Source organism: Thalassophryne amazonica, chromosome 6 (genome assembly GCF_902500255.1).
Source record: "Thalassophryne amazonica chromosome 6, fThaAma1.1, whole genome shotgun sequence".
Taxonomy (NCBI): Eukaryota; Metazoa; Chordata; class Actinopteri; order Batrachoidiformes; family Batrachoididae; genus Thalassophryne; species Thalassophryne amazonica.
This window is the reverse complement of record NC_047108.1, coordinates 97,688,399-97,713,990: the sequence shown is the minus strand read 5'-3', so window position 1 is coordinate 97,713,990 and position 25,592 is coordinate 97,688,399. Positions and strand designations below refer to the sequence as shown.

General features: G+C 40.4%; 1 protein-coding gene and 1 long non-coding RNA gene across 2 annotated transcripts in view; one reads left to right on the top strand and one right to left on the bottom strand.

Moving 5' to 3' along the window:
* LOC117512712 lies at positions 1 to 25,592 on the top strand. The gene is made up of 3 exons (XR_004561365.1): positions 1 to 11; positions 8,803 to 8,809; positions 25,459 to 25,592. It is a non-coding gene; the product is annotated as an uncharacterized LOC117512712 (long non-coding RNA).
* The window catches only part of LOC117512710 (metabotropic glutamate receptor 4-like), a 673,449-nt gene continuing 660,161 nt past the window's right edge, over positions 12,305 to 25,592 (bottom strand). The window contains exons 12-13 of the transcript XR_004561363.1: positions 24,926 to 24,931; positions 12,305 to 12,342 (exon numbers count right to left, since the gene is read on the bottom strand). The gene's annotated coding sequence lies outside the window, so the exon portion shown is untranslated. The remainder of the gene's footprint in view (positions 12,343 to 24,925; positions 24,932 to 25,592) is intronic.

Sequence of the window (25,592 nt, the reverse complement as noted above, 5' to 3'; positions counted from 1 at the left end):
AGTGGAGGAAGGTGCACACAGGTGGACTACATTCTTTATAGGAGATGCAAGCTAAAAGAAATCACAGACTGTAAGGTGGTAGCAGGAGAGAGTGTCACTAGACAGCATAGGATAGTTGTTTGTAGGATGACTTTAGAGGTAAAGAAGAAGAAGAGAGTGAGAGCTCAACAAAGGATCAGATGGTGGAAGCTGAAGGAGAAAGACTGTTGTGTGAAATTTAGCGAGTAGGTGAGAGAAGCACTAGTTGGAGGGGAAGCAATTTGGACAACTGGAAAAGTACAGCAGATGTGGTGAGGGAGACAGCTAGGGCAGTACTGGGTATGACATCTGGACAGTGGAAGGAAGACAAGGAGACTTGGTGGTGGAATGAAGAGGTCCAGGAAAGCATAAGGAGAAAGAGGTTGGCGAAAAAGTTTTGGGATAGTCGGAGAGATGAAGAAAGTAGACAGGAGTACAAGGAGATGCGGCGTAAGGCGAGAAGAGAAGTGGCAAAAGCAAAGGAAAAGGCATATTGTGAGCTGTACAAGAAGTTGAATAGTAAGGAAGGAGAGAAGGACTTGTACCGATTGGCCAGACAAAGGGACAGAGCTGGAAAGGATGTGCAGCAGGTTAGGGTGGTAAAAGATGCACATGGTAATGTGCTGACAAGTGAGGAGTGTGTGCTGAGAAGGTGGAGGGAATATTTTGAAGAGTTGATGAATAAAGAAAATGAGTGAGAGAAAAGGCTGGATGATGTGGTGAGAGTAAATCAGGAAGTAAAAGAGATTAGCAAGGATGAAGTGAGGGCTGCTATGAAGAGGATGAAGAGTGGAAAGGCAGTTGGTCCAGATGACATTCCAATGGAGGCATGGAAATGTCTAGGAGAGATGGCAGTAGAGTTTCTAACCAGATTGTTTAATAAAATCTTGGAAAGTGAGAGGATGCCTGAGGAGTGGAGACGAAGTGTGCTGGTTCCTATTTTCAAGAACAAGGGTGATGTGCAGAGCTGCTGTAACTACAGAGGCATAAAGCTGATCAGCCACAGCATGAAGTTATGGGAAAGAGTAGTAGAAGCTAGGCTTATAAAACAGGTGAAGATCTGTGAGCAGCAATATGGTTTTGTGCTGAGAAAGAACACTACAGATGCAATGTTTGCTCTGAGAATACTGTTGGAAAATTACAGAGAAGGACAGAAAGAGTTACATTGTGTGTTTGTGGACTTAGAAAAAGCTTATGATAGGGTGCCAAGAGAAGAGTTGTGGCATTGTATGAGGAAGTCTGGAGTGGCAGAGAAGTATGTTAGGGTAGTGCAGGACATGTACAAGAATAGTGTGACAGCGGTGAGATGCGCAGTCGGAATGACAGACTCATTCAAGGTGGAGATGGGATTACACCAAGGATCAGCTCTGAGTCCTTTCTTGTTTGCAGTGGTGATGGACAGGTTGACAGATGAGATCAGACAGGAGTCCCCATGGACTATGATGTTTGCAGATTACATTGTGATCTGTAGTGAGAGTAGAGAGCAAGTTGAGTCTAGTCTGGAGAAGTGGAGATATGCTTTGGAGAGAAGGGGAATGAAAGTCAGTAGAAGCAAGACTGAGTACATGTGTGTGAATGAGAGGGAGCCCAGTGGAATAGTGCAGTTACAAGGAGTAGAAGTGGTGAAAGTAGATGAGTTTAAATATTTGGGGTCAACTGTTCAAAGTAATGGAGAGTGTGGTAGAGAGGTGAAGAAGTGGCAGGAGTGATTTGTGACCGAAGAATATCAGCAAGAGTGAAGGGGAAAGTTTACAAAACAGTAGGGAGACCAGCTATGTTGTATGATTTAGAGACAGTGGCACTAACAAAAGACAGGAGGCAGAGCTGGAGGTGGCAGAGCTGAAGATGTTGAGATTCTTTTTGGGAGTGACAAGAATGGACAAGATTAGGAATGAACATATCAGAGGGACAGCTCAGGTGGGACGGTTTGGAGACAAAGTCAGAGAGGCGAGATTGAGATGGTTTGGACATGTGCAGAGGAGGGACCCAGGGTATATAGGGAGAAGGATGCTGAGGATGGAGCCACCAGGCAGGAGGAGAAGAGGGAGACCAAAGAGGAGGTTCATGGATGTGCTGAGAGAGGACATGCAGATGGTTGGTGTGACAGAGGAAGATACAGAGGACAGGGTGAGATGGAAACGATTGATCTGCTGTGGCGACCCCCAACAGGAACAGCCGAAAGCCAAAGAAGAATAAGAATAAGTAGAATGTTTGTTGATCAGCCAAAGTCAAAATTTTAATCCAACACATTTTCCATGTTGATTCAACATCAGATTTCACCATTTGATTTTTTTCATTTCATTTATTTAACACAATAGAAATTCATGACAAATGTCACAATTTATATATATATGTGTGTATATATATATATAAACAAAATAAAAAATACAATATGAGCATACTGTACAAGGGAGTGGTAGAAGCCAAAGAGGCTTATCAAAGACCCACTCCTGAACAACAACAACAACAACAACAACAAATCACAACAGTAAACAAAAGTATTATATCATTTCAGAAAGTATAAAACATTTAAATCAATTAAAACGAGGTAATATTAAGTTGATATTATAAGTACTCATACAGGAGCTTTACTTTAATCCGCTTTTATATCTGTATAAAGTGATGGGTGGATTTAGAAGATGTACCATCTCATTCCAAAATTTAACACCATGATATCTGATGTGACGCTGATAACGTGTCGTTCTTTGCAAAAATAAATGCAAATATGAGGTCTGCCTTTGTCAAATAATTATGAATTTGATGGTTATGCACAAAATAATATTTAATTTAAAAAGGCCTACTAGTATCATGAAGAGCTCTGAAGACAAATGTACAGGTCAGGAAGCTATTTATATGAAAGTTTGAAAAACAAAGGTGCACTTGGAGCACAAGGTTTCGGAATAGTAGCTATTCAAACAATTTTTTCTGTAAAAGAAAAAATTTCTTTATATAAGTTGCAAAGATACTTTCCCATACAATATTGCAATCAATTAAATAAGGATAAACTAAACTTTAGTATAATGTTAAAAGACATCTGTAATGTACTAAATGTCTTATTTTGCTTCTGATTCCTATTGATGTAGTTATTTTTTTTACATTTCATTATGTTCTTTCCAGCACAATTTGTCATCCATCCACACACCCAAGAAACATGAAGAAACATTATGAATAAAAGCGTTCCCAAAATCAAACCTTGAGGAACTCCACAGTCTATAGAATTAATTTCAGATTCCAAATTTAGAAAAACATACTTTTTTCTCTCTAATAAATAATTACTAAGCCATTTATGAACAGTTGCTTTAAATCCATATTTATTTAACTTTACAGTAAAAATTTAATGATTTACTGTATCAAATGCTTTAGAAAGGTCTAAAAAAATACACCAATTCCAAATTCATTGCTGTCTAAAGCTGCATGAATTCTATCCATCAGTTCAGTTTTGTCGAGTGGTGTGTTTCCTTGTTATTTTAAACATGCCATTGTGTAACCACAGTTAAAGAAAGCTGGATTGGATTCTACAGAATTCAAGAACTTTAGGCCAATATCTAAAACCCCTTTCTTGGCCAAAGTCTTGGAAAAGGTAGTCTGTGCTCAATTGAGATCGTTTTTGCAGGCTAACGACATCCATGACACTTTTCAGTCTGGGTACCGTGAGTTTCATTCTACTGAAACAGCCCTGTTGAAGGTGTCTAGTGACATGATGATGGCAGCTGTCACTGGCAAATGTTCTGTGCTGATTCTGCTTGATCTGTCTTCGGCGTTTGATACCGTTGACCATGGCATTCTGATAAACAGATTGCGGGATTTGGTTGGAATGTCAGGTTGTGTTTTAGAGTGGTTTACCTCTTACCTGACTGGTAGAACTTTTAGTGTGACAGTGGGCAATGCAGTGTCGGAATCTGCAGATCTTCTGTGGGGTGTGCCGCAGGGATCGGTCTTGGGACCTGTTTTGTTCTCATTGTATCTCCTTCCTCTCAGCAAGCTGATCCAGCAGTTCAGTGATGTGTCCTATCATTTGTATGCTGATGATCTGCAGCTGTACTACTCTTTTAAGACAACTGAGCCACTTCCTCTCAGCAAGCTGATCCAGCAGTTCAGTGATGTGTCCTATCATTTGTATGCTGATGATCTGCAGCTGTACTACTCTTTTAAGACAACTGAGCCACAGAAACTCTGCTCTCTCACAAATTGTTTGGCCAAAATTATGGAATGGCTCACTGAGAACAGTCTGCAGTTAAATTCCAATAAGACTGAGACTCTGATTGTAGCACCAGATAGTGCTGTACCTGGAATTAAGCAGCATCTCGGTAGCCTAAGCTGCACGATCAAAAGCAGCCTGCGTAAGCTGGGTGTCATTTTGGATGGAGGGATGTCTCTGGAGCAGCACACAAATTACCTAGTTAAGAACTGTTTTTTCCAAATTCGGAACATCTCTAAGCTCCGTAAGATGGTGACTTTAAAAGAGCTTGAGATGATTGTTCATGCATTCGTCTCATCGCGTTTGGATTATTGTAACAGTCTTTTCACCTGTCTGAATAAGAAGGAGTTGGCCTGCCTGCAGGTTGTGCAAAATTCTGCTGCGCGCCTGCTTACCCGCACCCGCAGGAGGGACCATATTACTCCTATTCTTAATACTTTGCATTGGCTGCCTGTCTCCTACAGGATTCATTACAAAATCCTGGTATTGACTTTTAGAGCTCTGCATGGACAGGCACCGGAGTACATCAGGGACCTGAAACAGCCTTATGCTTCCTCCAGGAGCCTCAGGTCATCCAATCAGAACCTGTTGATGGTTCCTCGGACCCGTTTTAAAACTCGCGGGGACAGATCTTTTAAAGCGGTGGCACCTAGCCTCTGGAATGAGCTTCCCTGTGCCCTTCGTTCTCTGGATTGTATAGATACTTTTAGAAGGCAACTAAAGACGCATTTCTTTAAGTTAGCTTTTTAGCCTAATATTGTATTTTATTGTTTTCATATGTAATTTTAGATTATTTTTTGTATGCCATGTGCAGCACTTTGTGACACTGGTCTGTGAAAGGCGCTTTATAAATAAAACTTACTTACTTACTTACTTACTTCAATCAGGGCCATATATGTTGAATGATTTTTCTGAAATCCATATTGATAGTTATATAAAATTTAATTCTTGTGCAAATGATCATTTAGTCTTTTATAAACAAGTTTCTCCAAGATCTTTGAAAAACATGGCAAAATGAAATAGGACGATAATTTGATAAGGATGCTGGATCACCTTTTTTTAAACAATGGTATGATTTTAGCAATCTTTAAATCAGAAGGTACTATTCCAGTTTTCAAGGACAAGGAAAATATATGTGTAAGTGATTCAGAAATTTTTGGTGTAACACATTTGACAATAGAAATACTTATTCCATCATGGCCAGATGAAGGTGGATGTAGTCCAGCAATGATTTCACAAACCTCATTGCAATTTGGGGGTTCAAATTCACTCACAGAAGGAAATGAACCTTTGATGTAATCTACTGGATTTACATTTGTGGAATCAATTGTCTTTGCAAGAGAAGCACCAACATTTGAGAAAAAAATTATTAAAACTTGCAAGCAATGTCAAAAGGATCAGAAAGCTTCTAGATCCATCTGAAAAGTTGACTGATATTTTAATAAACATGTTTTTCTTTTAAGAAATTCATTGATTGTTTTCCAAGTCCCTTTAATATTGTTTATTGATTTTTGAAAATTATCACTGAAATATTTTTCCTTTGCAGCCCTGAGAAGAGTGGTGTATTTAATTTTATAGAATTTATAAACTGATAATTTAAGGGTGAAGGAGATGAAAAAATATTTTTTATACATCTTATTTTTGTGGTGTAAGGATTTTTGTAGTCCCCTAGAAACCAAGGATTTAACTTTTTAGATGCAACCCCAGATGATTTAATGATTGGAAATGGTTTTTGAAAACTTCATTAAACATTTGCATAAACACCTGATACACTGAATTAGGATCTGTTTCCATATATATTTTTTCAAAAGAAATACCCTCCAGTGATGCTTGAATTTTATTTTATTTGTAATATTAAAATCATCATTGGATTAACAATCATTTTCCCCCTGTGATTACAAGACAGCCATTTGGCAACAATTTCTTTATTAAAATGTTTGATTAATGTTGTCAGTTATTGCAGATGTCCACTTATGGGTTTTTTTAAGTACAACATTTTGTACCATAAATGTCATTAATAACTCAAATTTAAACTTAGAAATCATCATCTTTCATCTCTTTTAGCGGTTTATTGCTATTTATGTTCCTCCAACAATTCCCCGATGGTGCCATGCAGTTTAACAAGATTTAAGGCCTTAAACAAGGCTACGTTTATCTGCAGTGTTTTTCTTGGAGGGTGATTTAAATGTTTGCAGCAGAGGATTCAATTTGGTGCTGCTTGACCATAAACTTGCCAAGATGATGGAAATAATCACAGCAGAGATGCTATGCATGGCTAAAATGCCACATATCACCTAATGGTATAAACACACTCTAACCATCATGAAGGAACAGGTTTACATTTTAACTGATCCAATATTTCTTTGTAACATGCATTCATAAAAGAGTAAAGGCTTTCTTTTACAAGGACTAGCACATGTTGTTCCATTAATCTGTGAAGCCTGATTGTAAGTTTGAATGTTTTTTGGCAGGAAACAGATGTTACTTGTTGTCTAATTACAGCAGTATAAAGTCCTGGTTCCACGTAATGTGTTGGAGTCAAGGTGAGCATAGTGTGCTCCAATGTGCAGTGATTTTTTTTTTTTTTTTAAATCACTGGTAACATGTCACACATCTGTCTGGATGTCTTCTGATGGCTCAGCTGTAAAGAGAACACAATGACATGAATTACCCGTTAACTTTCTCTTCATTCGTCTTTACTGCCGCATCAACTTTATGTTTGATGATGATGACTGAAGAGTGTTTTGGTCAAAACCAAGGGAACTCCCTTTACTGTCACACACCAAACTGCATTTCAAGGAAGGGAGGAGGAAGATACAACCACAGCTGCACAACAAATAAAGCTGTTCTAAAGAGTGCACACAGACAGCAAATGTCTTTCAGCACCCCAGTGGTTCTGTCACAGGCTGCACTGTTTACATTTTTATTTTCTTATCCATTTTGTAGCCTTCTTCTCTCCTCCCACTTGCGATGGGCATCGCACGATTCTTCCTGGATGCACTTGAATCCAATTTCCAACCAGGCTTCTCATCACAAGATCAATAGTGAACATACAACAGTTAATATACCTCCAGATCTTCAGTCAGCCCTCACAAGATTGCTAATTTGTCAAACCTGCATCCAAATTCACAGTCTCCTATTGTTTTTCTAACCAGTGATTATTGGCTCTTTCTCTGTGCCCAGGATCGCCACATCTCCTCTCCACCGTGACACTGCCAAGTGTTCCTTCTCAAGCTTCAACTTTCTGTCTGCTGCATCTGTCATCCAATTTCTTGACATTTGTTCCAATTATTAACCAAATAATCATTGAATCCATAAACACTTTTTAATGTGTGATTTGTTTCATGAATTTAATGATTATTTGGTTAATAACGGCACAAACAGGTGTTTCCAAACTTCTGAAAAGTAGAGTAAATGATTGAGTGTTGGGCAGAGTTGTAGTAACCAGTGGGTTAGCTGCGTTTGTTGGCATGGAAAAGTTTACTTACCTTAACTTTGTGGATAATTCTATTCTACCAGGAGACTCGGCCAGTTGGAGAACAAAGGCTTATTACACAGGTAGTTACAGAGTACTGAATTATTCTTGGCCTCAGTCCACAGCAGTGGGATGAGCAGAGACTATTTCTGATTCTGCAGATGGATGAGGCAGGGGACCGAGCCCATCCCCAGACAACGACTAACTGGTGGTGGTGGAGGGAGCATCAATAGGCATACTGTAAAACATGAGAGGAGAGCAATACATGAGCTTTTAGAGGATGAGCCTGCATCATATTGCGGTGATGATAATTGGCAACATCTGCTTAGAATTAAGGTGCCCAGGTGGATCCAATTTTCTGAATCTGAAAGACAGTGAATTGTAAGTCCTCTTGACAGAACTTCACACTTATGCGTCATTGGTCCTTTGTGGAATACGATGGATAACCTGATTGCAGGGACTTGAGAAACTGAATGAGGAGTCACACTTTCTGGGTTTGCAATCATCCCGGATCAAGGCTAAGAGCCATTGTTTTGTTGACTTCCTGGACTTGGCCATCAGAAGTGCCTCTGTATGCAGTGAAATCTTTCATATTGATAGACACCTGAGAAAAAAAAGCTTATGGAGACATGAGGTCACGGACAGAGCGGTGATGATGCCATATATTTTGCAGGAGAATGCTTGAAGTCTTTAAGGTCCCAGTGCTTCCTCTTCATTATATGGTTAGTGAAACTCGGATGCTAACCAGTGACCTAGATGATGACTAGATGTCTTTGGTAGTACATTACTTCGGGGGATCACTGGGTACTGCTGGAATTACTTTGTGTCAAATGAGGGGTTAGGGAGACTAAGATGATGGATATCACTTGCGATGTGAGGGAACATCAGCTTGACAGTTGTGGCCATGTGGTGCATTTCTCGTGGGCACAACAGCTGGACATGGCAAGGGACAACCCATATTTTACCTGGCTATGGCAGAGAGATGGTTACTTTGAGAGGTGGGGCTACCACACGTGTATGTCTTGGCAGTTGCCATCTAGGACTTAGGGTGGTTTTGTGATATGATGTATGCAGCACTAGCACATAATTCCCAGCCCTGACCTCACATGAGTGTAAATGTAAATTAGATAGAGATAACAATTCTCAATTTATGTATGGCTCCTAAAAATATCAGAACATATTTAAAAGGGTCATGAGTTTAGGCAAGCTCTTGGCACTTGGCACACTTCTGAGGGCCCCTTCACACATCGTACGAATAAATACAAATCAGGTCAAATCACAGCAGAACAGCTCGTATGAGCGAACCACGAAAACATGGAGCCGACTGGCACAGTGCGAGCAGCTGGAGTATGTTTAACCACATCGGGCAGCTGTTGTGAAAAAAAAAAATACATGCCACCCACGGGATTTGAACCTGTAATGTACAAAGCTCTGGTTGCCAGCCAGAAACTTTACCACTGCGCTACCATCACTGTCCTATAAAAGGTGTAGAAAAATTCCTGAAATCACAAGGACATGAATGTATTTTTTTAAAAAGAGAAAGAAAGCATCGTGACAACTGACCAACGGCATTTGTTACAACATATTTCTGCTGATATGTGACTGAAAAGTGGCATATTTGTTGCACTACTGGCTTGTTATAAAGTTCTGCGGCATGCCGCTCACAGGACACACATGTCCTGTCAGACAGACGTGGCATTCAGATTGCCTGCTGCGTGTCCACATGAACTGACGGTCCATTACAGCTAGGACAGCCTGTCAATTTGCATGCTCTCCAGCCCATCGCAAAAAGCATATATGTTTTTATGTATTTCCCATGAGGACAAGCAAGCGCACACACATGCATGTGTCCATCAAAACATGGTGCATGTTCTGCAGCTGTTGGCAGCCAGCCACACCCCCTGTCCATTCTGTGCACGAACAGCACACATGCACGTACATACGTGTTGGGTGGGGAGCAGGGGGGATACATGAACACATGCACACGTGTTTGTGGGGGGAGCCAACAATCTGGCAAGCCACATGTGTACTTGGCAACTCCACAGTCGTGGGGGGACTTAGGCAAATTTCACCGCCAGCTCGAAAGTGATCAACTGCTGACTGTTTTTGCACTAATAAATGGCCACACATTTTCTAAGTGCCAAACAAGCGGTGTTAGATGAGCAGATGAGCTTCCCTGAGACTGTTTTCTGACAGTTTGTGCAGACATTCTTTGGTTATGCAAACCGATTGTTTCAGCAGCTGTCCGAGTGGCTGGTCTCAGATGATCTTGGACGTGAACATGCTGGATGTGGAGGTCCTGGGCTGGTGTGGTTACACGTGGTCTGCGGTTGTGAGGCTGGTTGGATGTACTGCCAAATTCTCTGAAACGCCGTTGAGTGTAGTTGTAACAACAGGTGTACAAGGTGTTGGAAGCAGCTCCGAATTTACACGCATTGCATGCGATTCATGCACAATTCGACCACATTCGTATTATGTGTGAAGGGGCCCTGAAGTGAGGTGAGCAATGCCAAGATGTTACTCAGGAAAGTTTTGTCTTCGAACTCTGCCAGATGTAACAGCAGCTTAAGTCTTTAATGCTGTTCTTTATTGTAAACACTATGTTTTGGCAACATTTTTGCTTCATCTTCTCTAAAAATTGAATGACTCCATAAGATTATGAGACTGTACTGTTTGTAACACTATTGCTGAGTATAAAATGCAAGGACCGTGTTCAAGAAGCATAAATACATCTGATAAAAGCAATTCTGATCCTACAATGTTCTCTGCAAGTTCAAATCTGTCACAGTTTTATCCACTTTGTGCCCTGCTACCTTTTCAACACTTGTGTGTTGTTGAATTTCTTAAAAAATATTGATAACCTTGCCTAAAACATGCACCCACCGCATGTGCTACTAAATAGAGTCTTTTACTGTGCAACATTATGGCAAAGTCAGTAATATTGTCTATTGCGCCTGTAGAATGTGAAGTAAATGTTGATGATTTGTGTTGCAGAATGAAATCCAACAAATTCACATTAGAAATGTGTCATCCTTCTTGGGAAAGGAGAGACTGCAGTTAAGCTGGCAGACTGTATGTTAAGAAGCAACTGTGGAAAGAGTTCTCTCTAATGACTATTACATTCTTGTGGTTGCTCACTGTAAATGCCAGTGGGGAAAAAAATCCTGCTACAGGCAAACTGTAATAGGCCACAAAATATTGTATAAGATGTCATAATGATTTATTGTGCTGCCCAACAATGTTCCCCCACCTGGTCTTCACCCATCCCTTACTAAACCCTTGTATATAAGGAGCACAGACGTGCAGGTATTGTTGTACTGTACAGAAATCCATATGTGTTGGAACTATTGGCATGGAGGGTGGTAAACCACTTTTTAAATATGGACTATCGAATACCTACAGATGCATAGTCGTGGAATCTTTAACATTTACCTTTGATCCTGATTGTGATTTTAATCTCAAACAAACACATTCACATCCGCACGCACACCTGCGGACAGTTTAAAGTTCCCAATCCACCTATCTGGCATGTCTTTGGATGTGGGAGGAAGCCGGAGCACCTGGAGGGAACCCACGCAAACACAGGGAGAACATGCAAACTCCATAGAGAAAGGCCACAGGTGGGAATCAATCCCGTGACCTTCTTGCTATGAGACAACAGTGCTAACCACTAAGCCACCGTGCTGCCCTAGTGGACAAGCTGGCGCCGGGGAGGTGAAAATAGCCAAGATACAGGGGAGAAAGGTGCCGATAATTCTCTCAACTGTCCACAATATCATTTGGAGGATCTTTCAGTCTGTAGTGTGGCAGTTTCCATGCCAGACTACAATGCAGCCAGTCAGGATACTTTTGATTGTTCCCCAATAGAAATGAATGAGAGAAGGTTTGTGTAGGTGTGCCTATATCAGCCATCAAATAAAGTGCAGGCGCTGCTGGATTGTCTTAGCCAAGGAACTATTATTTGTGTTCCAGGAGAGATCGTCTATCTCTTTTGTTTTCTCAAAATAAAGAGGCAGATTGTCAAGTGTGCATCAGCCTGTCAGCTGTTGCACCTCTGGTGTCATCAGCAAACTTAACAATGTGATTGGTAGTGGACCTGGTTTTATAGTCGCGGGTCAAAAACGTAAACAGCAGCGGGCTCAGGATGCACCCCAGAGGGATGCCAGTGCTGAGAAAGACAGTGTTCAAGGTGGTGCTGCCAATCTGCTCTGTAGATTGGTAGTCTAATGCCTATAGATATAATAGATCTAATGCCTATATTCACTTCTACAATTTTTATTATTTTTATTTTTTGGACCAGGCTGCAGCTGTTGTCTCATACTGCTGAAGACGCCACACTTGCCATGGATAAAACATACTGCAGAGACATGGTTCAGATTGGATTTGTTTCATTGCTTCAGCCTTCTCGCTCAGTCACTTACAGTAAACGCTGTCTGCTGCATCTGTCACACAGAGTGAGACACGTAGAGTTGAGATTAATGGAACACTGTGGAAAGCCGTGGACACAAACTGGGAATGTTTGACCACTGAGGAATAACCAGAAGTGTGTCAGCACACTCTGTATGCAGTCTGAACAGTCTTAACACAGTGTGATGTGAACAATTCAGCCTCACTGAATGTTTGTCTGTCTGTCTCTCTCTCGCGCGCTCTCCTGTGGGTCCATATTAACAGTAATAAGCAGTCGCAGTGTAGAGTAGCCAAGTGGAAACATTAAAGGAATATTTTTTCTTCCCATGTTTGTGTGAATTCCCTACACGTACTCTGGTTGGGGCTCCAGTTTCCTGCCACTTCCAAAGACAAGTGCAAAGACAAGTGCAGTATATGAAGTGGTGACTCTAAATTGACCATAGGTGTGAATGACTTTCAGCACTGCAATACATTGTCCTGCTTTTCACCCACTGGCCCCTAGGATACAGTGGGCTCCAGCCACTGATCCATGACCCTTAACTGGAATTAGTTTCCAGAAAATGGATGAATGGAAAGTAATGCCCCCTATTTGCAGACAGGTGGGGTAAGTACAGCATCAATATGGATCTGTCTGACCTCTAACTCCAATGACCTTGACCTTTACTCAAATGATGGAATTACCCTGAATTGGTGAGTTAAAGGTCAAACATCCACCAACATATTTGAGCCAAAATTCCTATTAGTCTGTTATAAAATTAAATTAATTGACCTTGACCCCAATGATGTGGCTAAAATGAAGCCTTTAAATACAATTCCGGGGTGGACCTTAATTCACATTCCAAGAACCTGAAAGGAGTAGGCCAACAGACAAACAGACTTGACCTTCACCTTAACCCCAAAAACTGACCTTTGGCAAATTTGACCTTACCAAGGCAATTATGGGACCCTACAATGTATGTGCCAAATCTGGTACAAATTGGAGTGGGGAAACATAATTTCTGCCACATTCAGATTCTTCTGCATGTCTTCCCTGCCCATTTCACTGTCTTATGAATCCAACTTTTTACACTTATTTATTTTTTGAATAACAACACACAGGACACCAGTGGCACAAACAACAAAACAGTAACAAAAAGGGTTGCCAGTTTACAAAATAACAAAGGGTCTCATACAGGTATCACAGTGCCATCATCTTGGTTATAGGCAAATCAGCATGGATAGAACAGATCAAGTTACACACCATGCTGGTTCTTGTAGTCAAGCAAGTCAGAGTTCCTACGAATATGGGCTAATCTGAACCTGTTCTAAAATGGTCCCTGTATTCTTACATATCTGTCCTATGTATTGGCTTTATGCAAATGCAGGTTTTCCATTTGTATGATAGACAGCATCTCCTTAAGCCTGTGCATGAAGCAGGGTTTAGTGGTGGACTTCCAGGTCAGAAGAATAAGTTTCTTAGCAACCACCATTGTTAGGTATAGATCAGTCTGTAAGTTATACAGTAGCTCAAAAGACTCTGCCGAGCATCTGACGATGGACAGGTCATGGTTTAGCTGAATGTTACTGGAATATGCTTTTGGGAGCCACTCAAAAATTGCAGCCCAGAAATCAAATAGCGTAGGACAAAACCAGAAAAATGTGCTGGTAATCCTTCAGCAGAGCAACATTTGTCACATTTGAGAGAAACTGTTGGAAAAGTGCAGTTCAGTTTTGTCTTTGAGTAATGCAGCCTATGCATCACCTCATACTGGATCAACCTACCGTAGGTGCGATGACATCTCAGAAGGTCCGTCCTGCTCAGCTGTTTTTCCAGTGGGAAATGTTTTGATGGCATCCTGTAACTCCAGACAATGAAAAATCAGAGTCCAAATTCTCCCTGTGGGATGTGGAGTGAGTGGGAAAAAAGTGATCAGTCTTCTTGTGTAGCTCCTGATTTGGACGTTTAAATTTCAGAATAGAAACTCACTGAATCTGTTATTGATCTCCTTTGAATCTGTGAACATCTGGTTGAATTTGGATTGTATTTTATATTGTTTTGCTTGTTCTCCTTTTAACTGCCTTGCCAATAAACTCTGTGGTTTGTCACTAAACTCAAAGTGTTTCTGTTTAATGCTGTGTTTACACATAACGATGACAAGTCACGAATGTCACGAGGTATACATTCTTGGCCACTGATCACGAATGTGATAATTTGGGTCAGAGGCGTTAAGTGTCCTCAGGAACTGCTGCAACCTGTTACCACGCGTTACGATTAATGGCACGTGTTGCTGGAGAGAATTATCAGGAACCATTATGCACGGTCAAGAATAATGTTCCGCGTTGTGCGAAAATCACAATTATCACGCATTAACACGCACTATTAAGAAACCTATTCAGATGCATTGAGTCACGTTAACAATGTCAAGAATCCCATATGGAAAAGATATACATAATTTTATACAGTTTTTATCTGTTCTATCTGGAACTTGTAAGTAATATATGTGACAGTCAAACCAGATATAAGATCCTTAGTAAATTTGTACAATATGTGACTTATATAAATTGGGAACTTACAAGAACAATATATGACAGTAATTCCACATACAGAATCCTTAGAAGATACTGTATATGTAATATCAAACTAAGACTTATAAGCACAACACATGTCAAATATAAAGTTTATTACTGGAACCAACGTAACTTTAAACATGTTTAAACAATTTAAGTTTTTTATATTTCTTTTCCATATGGGATGTGCCAAGAATGATGCAAGTATGACATTCGTAACGCATCTTGGAGCATGTTTTTGGCTGTCAAAAAAAACTTCCACGAATGTCACACACCACCCTCATTTCGCCTCATGTCGTGGAGGTTGCAACTGAGCATGTTGATTCGTCTTGATTAGTGGTGATCCTTAATAGAACGTGACAGCATTCTTCTCTGACGTGCACACAATTAAACCCTACTGCACCTCATTAAGTTTCATTGCTGCAGTATGCTGAAGAAGGACAGTGACGCCAAGTCGGTTAAAAGCCTTGTTCCAATGCTCCTAAGCGCGCTCCTGCAGGTTTTCCACCTGCTGCTGTGCCTGATGTTTGGGGAAATGAGCAAGACAAGAGCCGCGTGGAACCACACATCTGGCTCTTAGTCCCCTCCTCCTTTCTGCGCCACGTCATGGCACAGAACCCAACTGAGCATGGAGTCACAAAGTTACACAGGTTCCACATTCATTTAGTCTCCTAATTCTGCTTGAAGAACGCATATTGAGTTTTCACTTGTTTGCACGATATCTCAAGAACCAGTTGACGAGTTTCATTCATATTTAGCATGAGGGTGTACTTGGGTGATCCCCTGACACCAGTCAATTATAGTAACTTTGGGGTCAATTTCAAGGTCACAGTGCCAATACATGTCATTGCCACTCTTGTTAGTGCGATATCTCGAGACCTCACTCACTTAACTTCCACTGCTTATCCAGGACCAGGTCGCGGGGGCAACAACTTCAGCAGGGGACCCCAAACATCTCTTTCCCAGGCCACATTAACCACCTCTGACTGGGGCATACCAGGCATTCCCAGGCCAGTGTGGAGATATAATCTCTCCTCTTAGTCCTTGGTCTTCCCCAGGGTCTCCTTCCAGATAGAGGTGCCTGAAACACCTCCCTAGGGAGGCGTCCAGGAGGCATCATTACCAGATGCCTGAACCACCTCAGCTGGCTCCTTTCAGCATGAAGGAGCAGCTGCTCTACTCCAAGCTCCTCACCAATTTCATTCATATTTGCATAAGGGTGTACTTAGCTGACTCACCGACGCTTTGTGTTAACTGATTTGTGGGGACCGGGAGGATATGTTATCTCCTGATGACTCTTGTGATAGGTCTTGGTTTTACTCTGGAACACTTGTGAAACACAGTATTGGCCTTCTGCATAGATATAGACACAATCTAATGATATGAGGGACCTCATAATGTTCAACATGTTGGTTTTTACTTTTGTATTTTTGATTTAATATGGAACTGTGAGTTGTTCTTTTGGTCCTCTTACACTGATAAAAAAGTCTGTTCGATTTATAACTTAGTGAGAAACTTAAGAACATCATGTACAACCCATGTGTATATTTAATAGTGTTTACCTAATCACTTCTTTTGTGTTCTTTTGTCCTACAGCAGGGCTGTTCAACTATATTTTTCCGGGGGCCAAATTTGTCAGAATACTATGATCTGTGGGCCGGACAGCTTTTCAACCACATCAGCCACTGTTTTATCCCTCCCCTGAAGACTCAGATTAAGACCATTCAAATGATGCATGATATCATTTAAAAAGCACATTTCTGAGACAAATTTCTCATCCAGCATTTTTTGTCAGAAATGTTTCAGCCTTCTTGTGCTTGCATTCACATAGAAAGGTGATAATTTCCTGACATATCAGCGAGTAGTCTGCGAAACAACCTGTGCTGAAGACTGGATGTTGCTCTGATTCACTGCAGCAATCACAGTCCATGGTACTTTTCAACTCACCACTAAGCTGAGAGCAGAGGACACTCTGGTGAACAGTCGTGCAGACAGTCCTTTGACGCTTCCTGCCATTGAGGGAGCTCCATCTGTAACCAGCAGGTTAATACGCTCCAGGTCCAGTCCATTGTCTTTAAAAAAGCAATATGCTTTTGGAAAATTATTTCCCCTGTTGTTTGTCCTTCCAGTGGAATTAGGCCCAACAGATCCTCCTTCAAACAGTCACAGTTGAAAAACCGCACGGAGCTGTCAGTTGACTCATCCACAGCCAGCGACATGAATTCAACTTTCTTCAACTGAGTTAGAAGAGTCTCGAAAACGTCTGTGGCTAAAACATCCAGTCGTCTTGCAGCTGTTGTACCTGACAGAGGGATTGACTTGATTGAAGACATTATCTGCTGTTTTAGCTTGTGCGCTACCAGTTCGTCAACGGCAGCTAATATATATTCTTTCACTGTTTTGGAGTCAGTCTGCATTTTCTTTTTAGCAAGAACCCGCAACACGCAGGGATGCTGCTGTTGTCTTCTGTTGCAGAGTGCAGCTACAGGAGAAGACTGCAGTGCTTCGCTTGTAGTTCATATTAAGTCCTTTTATTGTTATTTGATGCGCATCAGAATCCGGTGGATATTCATTGTCAAAACGGGAGTGAGTCGTAATGAAGTGCCTCCGCACGTTATATTCCTTATTCACAATACAGCAGGCACATAGGATTGCCTTCGGCATTTTCTACGTACACATATTCATCAGTCCAGTCATTATTAAATCTCCTATTTTCGTTGTCAACTTTACGTCTCTTCTCCTTTGAATGCGTCCTGTTGTCGTCTTCTTTGTTCGAGTTTATTGGCGATTTGCAAATAGGGTACATTACTGCCACCAACTGTTCAAGTGCCCGCAATGCCTTCACGTCAGGTGGGGCTGTTTGGAAACAGTGCTGACGTGCCGTAAAGGATTCAACGTGTCGCAAAGCACCACAGTGTGGCGTAAAATGCCGAAAACTGGTGAATGCGCTTTGTAGCGGCTTTTTATCGTGTATTTATTAATATTTATGGGTAAATGGGCCACGGGCCGGTCCAAACTTATTAAAGGGCCAGTTGAATAGCCCTGTCCTACAGTATGATTGTGTTTTTGGAAATAAAAACAAAGAGCTGTTTTGCCGACCTAACCACGCCACCACATAAGGATTTGAATAAATCGAATATCGCCAGTTTTAAGCCCTTCACACAAAGTACGAATGTGGTCAAATTGCGCAGAGAGGAGGTGGAAACACAGAGGAGGATGTGCAGGCAGTTTGGCTGCAGCCAGACTGTGCACTCTGATTTCTCTTTTAGTTTATACAACCCCTGGCAATAATTATGGAATCACCGGCCTCGGAGGATGTTCATTCAGTTGTTTAATTTTGTAGAAAAAAAGCAGATCACAGACACGACACAAAACTAAAGTCATTTCAAATGGCAACTTTCTGGCTTTAAGAAACACTATAAGAAATCACGAAAAAAAATTGTGGCAGTCAGTAACAGTTACTTTTTTAGATGAAGCAGAGGGAAAAAAAATATGGACTCACTAAATTCTGAGGAATAAATTATGGAATCACCCTGTAATTTTTCATCCCCAAAACTAACACCTGCATCAAATCAGATCTGCTCATTAGTCTGCATCTAAAAAGGAGTGATCACACCTTGGAGAGCTGTTGCACCAAGTGGACTGACATGAATCATGGCTCCAACACGAGAGATGTCAATTGAAACAAAGGAGAGGATTATCAAATTCTTAAAAGAAGGTAAATCATCATGCAATGTTGCAAAAGATGTTGGATGTTCACAGTCAGCTGTGTCTAAACTCTGGACCAAATACAAACAACATGGGAAGGTTGTTAAAGGCAAACATACTGGTAGACCAAGGAAGACATCAAAGTGTCAAGACAGAAAAGTTAAAGCAATATGTCTCAAAAATCGAAAAATGCACAACAAAACAAATTGAGGAACGAATGGGAGGAAACTGGAGTCAACGTCTGTGACCGAACTGTAAGAAACCGCCTAAAGGAAATGGGATTTACATACAGAAAAGCTAAACGAAAGCATCATTAACACCTAACCAGAAACAAACAAGGTTACAATGGGCTAAGGAAAGCAATCATGGACTGTGGATGACTGGATGAAGTTCATATTCAGTGATGAATCTCGAATCTGCATTGGGCAAGGTGATGATGCTGGAACTTTTGTTTGGTGCCGTTCCAATGAGATTTATAAAGATGACTGCCTGAAGAGAACATGTAAATTTCCACAGTCATTGATGATATGGGGCTGCATGTCAGGTAAAGGCCACTGTGGAGATGGCTGTCATTACATCATCAATAAATGCACAAGTTTACGTTGATATTTTGGACACTTTTCTTATCCCATCAATGAAAGGATGTTTGGGGATGATGAAATCATTTTTTCAAGATGATAATGCATCTTGCCATAGAGCAAAAACTGTGAAAACATTCCTTGCAAAAAGACACATAGGGTCAATGTCATGGCCTGCAATAGTCCGGATCTTAATCCAATTGAAAATCTTGGTGGAAGTTGAAGAAGAAATGGTCCATGACAAGGCTCCAACCTGCAAAGCTGATCTGGCAACAGCAATCAGAGAAAGTTGGAGCCAGATTGATGAAGAGTACTGTTTGTCACTCATTAAGTCCATGCCTCAGAGACTGCAAGCTGTTATAAAAGTCAGAGGTGGTGCAACAAAATACTAGTGATGTGTTGGAGCGTTCTTTTATTTTTCATGATTCCATAATTTTTTCCTCAGAATTGAGTGATTCCATATTTTTCCCCTCTGCTTGGTCTGAAAAAGTAACCGTTACTGACTGCCACAATTTTTTTCCTGATTTATTATAGTGTTTCTTTAAGCCAGAAAGTTGCCATTTGAAATGACTTTAGTTTTGTGTCATGTCTGTGACCTGCTTTTTTTCTACAAAATTAAACAACTGAATGAACATCCTCCGAGGCCGGTGATTCCATAATTTTTGCCAGTTGTTGTATTTGTTCTTGTGCTGAGCTGCAGGTCTGCACTCTGATTTCTGTTACAGTTTATCTTTCTTCCTTTGACTGCGAGCTGAGTGAGTACATGCGTGCGAATGAACCGTCCGTGAATAAATGTGGAGATGTCTGGATTTATACTTGATGTGGACATGTCCTGTCTCTGGCAATCAGTCTGTGAGCAGGACGTATGCCCCTTTTTTGTCCTTATTTAACACAATAATGAGATAGTTTGAGGGAAGCGTGAGGAACTGCCTGCAGCCAGCCTTTTTTTTTCCTTTTAGCTGTTCACATGTCCTCGCGCAAATGAATCATCCATGAGTGGACTGGACATGTCTGGACTTTTTACTGGATGTGGACATGTCCTTTTCTCTGGCAATCAGTCTGTGAGCAGGACTTTTATGGACTTTATTTAAACACATTTGTGAGAGAAGAGTGAGGAGCTGCAGCAGCAGTCAGGCTGCAATGAGTATTTTTTTTTTTCTGTGATCTTTGGGCATGTAGTTTCACTGCATTGTGTACACGGTATAAAAACAATCCGGGGCTGGCTGGACACACCGCCAGCAGATGTGGACATAAGAGTACCCTGCTTCTCATTCATGTAATTTCATGACTGGGTCATCTACAGAGGAACAGACAGTTCATACTCGTATTACTCGCTTGATAAGAGGAATTCAATAAAATGTGGTGTTTTTATATGGTGTGTGGTTTTTTTTCTTCACTCATACAAGCTGTTCCGCTGTGAATTGCCCTGATTTGTACGTATTCATACTATGTGTGAAGGGGCCCTTAGTCATGTTATACATCTTGTCACCACGTCTTAAATGTTATCTCATAGGTGGAAACAAGTCATATGTTATTTGTATAAAAATTTTAGCTACTTAACACATTTGCATTTTCCTTACCTGTGCACCATGTGGTGAATCATATTTCTGTATCTGTCGCCACAAAGTATGTTAAATCTAAGCAATTTAAAACTGCATAACATAAATTTGCTGCTCCATAAAAGCTGCAAACACAAAAACAGAGTCAACTTAATAAGACTTTTATTATGAAGAGCATCTTAAATCTGGATGCTTCACACATTGATGACTCTGCTCAGATGTCATTACCGGGTGACAGAGTGAATAAATAAATATTTTCCATTATGTCTCATACTGTGCCAATTTAGCGCAGTTAATAAGAATATTCAGTGTTACCATAGTAATAGTTTAAGGTGAAATATGCAGTTTTTCTATTGAATTACTGCAACAAATACAGTTGGGTCCATAAGTATTTGGACAGTGACACACTTTTTGCAATTTTGCCTCAGTACACCATCACAATGGTGTTGAAATAAAACAATCAAAATATACAGCATCAACCATTTAGGAACTGCAGCCATTTGTATACATATTGCCTCAGCTTTGCGTGTCCATAAGTAATTGGACAAAAGAAATTTAGGTATTCATGTCAACACAAATCATCACTTTTACAGCCAGTCCGGGGATGGACACAGGAACTTTTCAAAGTCACTGAAAATGTCTTGGACTTGCGCCAATCATTATAGGTACAGTGTGCAGGATATTGTGCCATTTGCCATCATCATGTTGGGCTGTCACACCAATACAGTAGCCTCAAAGGGTCTCCATCTCTTGTATTTTGTAGCATGGCCAGGAGACTGAAGAAAAAAGCAGAGGAATGAGTCGTTGCTCCCCTACACCCTGTCTACTAAACCTGGTCCTCAAGACCCTGAGTACTGCACATTTGCCATTTCTGACTGATCTACTTAGACTAGATCAGCGTAGTCATTTGCCTTCAGCCAATCAACAACTGGCTCAACAATGGAACTCAATGGATTTTGTTCATTGGGTGCAGCTAAAGCAAAGAGAAATGGGGAAAAAACACAGTACTTACTGTCCCGAGGACCAGGACTGGTCTACTTTTTAATATTGCAGGCCAACAAGTTTGAGAACCTTAATATTTTTTTACTTGGAAGATGATGCATATTGCTTATTTTAAGAGAAAGCAAAGGAGCATGAATCCGCTTAGCCAAAGAAGTGAAAACAAGTCGGTAAACAAAATTATGACCAGTGACACCAAAATGTATTTTCCAGTATCAGTAATACATCAGTAATAATAGCTCATCTGGAATCCCCAAGGCAAGAGGAACAGAGGACGGCCCAGAAACCTGTGGTGCCGGGATCTTGAAGCTGACACCAAAACATTGGGGTACATACACCTAGAACCATCTGGAGCAGAAAGCCCATGACTGAGATGACTGGATCTTTTCTCAGTAGCTTATGCTGCAAGAGGGGTAGCAGGAGATGATGATGATGATGATGATGATTTGACCTTTTATTTAACTTTGTAAAATCAGTTAAAAACCAGTTCTGATTTTCAATGATGACTTGGCCAAGAGACATTGGCAAAAGCATAAAATAACAAGGTCCACAAAATGACACATCTAGTACAACCACATACATTCTCCACCAAGAAGTATAGTACAGTCCCGTAATACAAAATTATTTGTGTTTCCATGATAAGAAGTTGTGAACTATACCAAACTAAACATATTGTACTGGTTTTGGAATCTGTCTAGTGGGGTACCAAGGATGCAGTGTGGTATAGTAATTATGGAGTCACACCCACTGCCATCCGTTGATAGAGAGCCATCATCTCCGTTAGTGACCATAGGGCTCTTGGTCACCTCCCTGACTAAGGCCCTTCTCACCGATTGCTTGGTTTAGACGGGCAGCCAGCTCTAGGAAGAGTCCTGATGGATCTGAACTGCATCTAGGCTCAATTTTGATCTTCATGGCAAAGGCTTTGAATACTTATGTATGTGTGATTTTTTAGTTTAGTTTTGTTTTCCTTTTAATAAATTTGCAAAAATCTCAAAACTTTTTCACCTTGTCATTATTGCATGTAGAATTTTGAGGAGAAAAAAATATTTTATCCATTTTGGAATTACGGGTGTCACATAAAAAAATGTGGAAAAAGTGAAGCACTATGAATACTTTGTGGATGGCACTGTACATTATTATGCCACCATGCCAGAATTTCTAAAGAGTTTATGCAGTATTTTAGCAAATAATTTGATTTAAAGCAAACAGTCTACACTACAAACAAATACTGTTTCATTTTCTGACATTGCAGTGGTACAAAAAAGGGTCAGTGTCCAAATATTTATGGATCCGACTGTGTATTCATAAGAAGGCACACACAGTTTATTAGCAAAACCAGTTTTTATTAGAAATACGTTGTAAAAAAATGAACATGCTCTACACATTTTCTTCTGTCTATAGATAATTCATAAATATCCAGGCACTGTAAATCTTTTTTAAGCTTTCTTTTTTTAAATAATTAAATTCAGTACATGAAGCAGACACGATCAATCCATTTTATAATGTACATTAACTTGCCATTTAGTTTCAGTCAGCACTGACATATTCTATTTTGTAACACAGACAAAGTGTTTGAGAAAATGAAATAGTTTGTGGCAAAACGCAGCAAATGATAATATTCACTAATACAAACAATCCCACAAACAATACTTTATCAACTTATGAGGAAAAGAACATTTGCTGCAACATGTTAGACATCTGTTGAAGCTGAGAGAATCGCTAATTCAACCAAAAATGTTAGTTATTTATAAGCTTGTTCTGCTGTAGTTTTCCTTCTGGACATTAGAACTTCGACAGATTGTTCACATGAGCTGTTGTGCAACATGCAACATAGATTTTTGTGTTGCTGAGGAGAATATGTAATAATAATGAATTCCAGAGTTGCTGTTTGTGATATGTACTGCAGGACTGGAGACAGACGTGGACTTGTCAGACTGTATTCAAAATAATACATTCAAAATTAAGTGTGTGGGGGGAGGGGGGTTACAATCATGTACTCAAATGTTTCTGTACTGAAGGTAATTCACTAAAACCACAGATTTTGTCAGGGCAGTGAGCTCATACTCTATCAATAGAAACTTTTAGAAAACAGTTATTGTCGTACCGTAACTTCAGGCATTTCAGACTGTGGCTACGCTGTCCTTTATTCCAACCTCTGACCTCCAAATTCCATCACAGGATAACCTTAAGCCACAGGACATTTACACTGCATACACACTTGATGATAAAATGTGTCTTTTTTTTAACTCAGAGCAAAGTTCGGATTTCACTGTGTCACAAAAATATGCAAAATTAAGGCGCCTGGGAGGTGACATTTATATTGGGGTGGGGGAGCACTATGTGTATAAAAGTGCTATTAATGTGTGACCACAAGTTAACAATGTGTGGATACAAGATAATTCAACACGACTAACGAGATAACAGATTGACTATGGGGACTTAGTGGTTAGCACTGTTGCCTCACAGCAAGAAGGTCATGGGTTCAATTCCCACCTGTGGCCTTTCTGTGTGGAGTTTGCATGTTCTCCCCGTGTTTGCGTGGGTTTCCTCCAGGTGCTCCGCTTTCCTCCCACATTTAAAGACATGCAGGTTATCTGAATTGGAAACTTAATAATTGTCCAGGTCTCCCTTGCAAAAGAGATCTCGATCTCGAATAAAATAAAATAAAATAAATCAATAATCAAATACATAAATAAATAAGCTTATTTAATTACAAGATGCAAGTTAAAAAAAAGGCTCAGTCATATATTATCCATCTTCAGAGGATGCCAAACACCCTCATGGAGTGCCAGTTACCATACGCAGCATTTCTAGTTGACTTCTAACTTATAGCTACACAATATTTATTTTGTTACCAAGCATTAGTAACCCAACTTTTTTCAAGAAAATTAGCTTTCAGTCCAACCCTGCACAAGGCCAGGAGCCTGTGATTAGCTGAGCTCCAGATGTCAGCATTGCCTGTTGCCAAGGGAGACTAGCTAGCTAGCTCCATACTCTCACGAGTACCACTAGCTTAGCTCATAGCAAGCTAAAAGTGGACGCTCTCGTTTTGGCTGAACTTCTAGCCAGTTTCTGGGTATTCTGTGTTAGTATGCACCCGCGGCCGACGTGCTTGATGAATTCCTGCGCAAAAAGTAGTTCCCAGATAATTTTGATATATTCCTGTGAGATAATGAGTATATCTCATCTAAATTAATTCTAGCATTTACCAGTAATACAATTATGAAGATAACTGAAGAGTGGCCACAATAAATATTTGAGAAACTTAAATTTTATGACCAACTTCGCCTGTCATCACGCAAGCACATTGTAAACATTGACATGATGGAGTTTGATGCGGAAGAGTTCAGAAAGATATGATTGTAATGTTCTGATTACCATTTACAGTTGGCGATGAAAGACTTGGGTGTTAACTTCGTGTTAAAGTCAGAACAAGAAGCTGCATTGAAAGAGATCTATCTGGGAAGAGACACATTCTGGATGCTGTCACTCCAACAAGGGCGGCGAGTAAGCTAGCTCCACCTGCTGCTTGATTTAATGAACAGCGCCGTCTTTCAGTGTGTAGAACTGTGGTGAAAGCTAATGAACTACATGTACTTCAGCAGGAGCTGGAGTGACTCACAGTAAGAGGCTTCTGTCTCGGTAGAGGTTAACATTCAATTTTATGCATTAAACAGAGCTGTTTTTGAATAGTGAACACTGTGAACATCTTAATGCTAATGACTGCTAGCATTGTTAATGCTAACAGTTATGCAGACTATGTTGCACTCATATGTTGGCTGTAAGCAGCAGACAGTAAACTGGATGTATGTTATTTTCAATGAGAGGTTCTGCACAACGCAGCATGGCCATCAAAAGTTAAAAATGTTCTTTTGCCACTTACTGCAGCAACAAGGACAAACTGGGTGTTGTTTTGTCTTTAACAAGGAGGAAAAACAGCAAGCCATGGGTTATTTCAGTGCAGAGAGTGTAAAAGTGAACAACTTGTGTGATATTACAGAAAAGAATTCATCTATAACCTCCCAAAAAGTTAACTTTTTCAGCTGCCTTCAGAACCAGGGCTTCCTGTGCAAAATGCTAAAACTCTGTTACATTTCAGT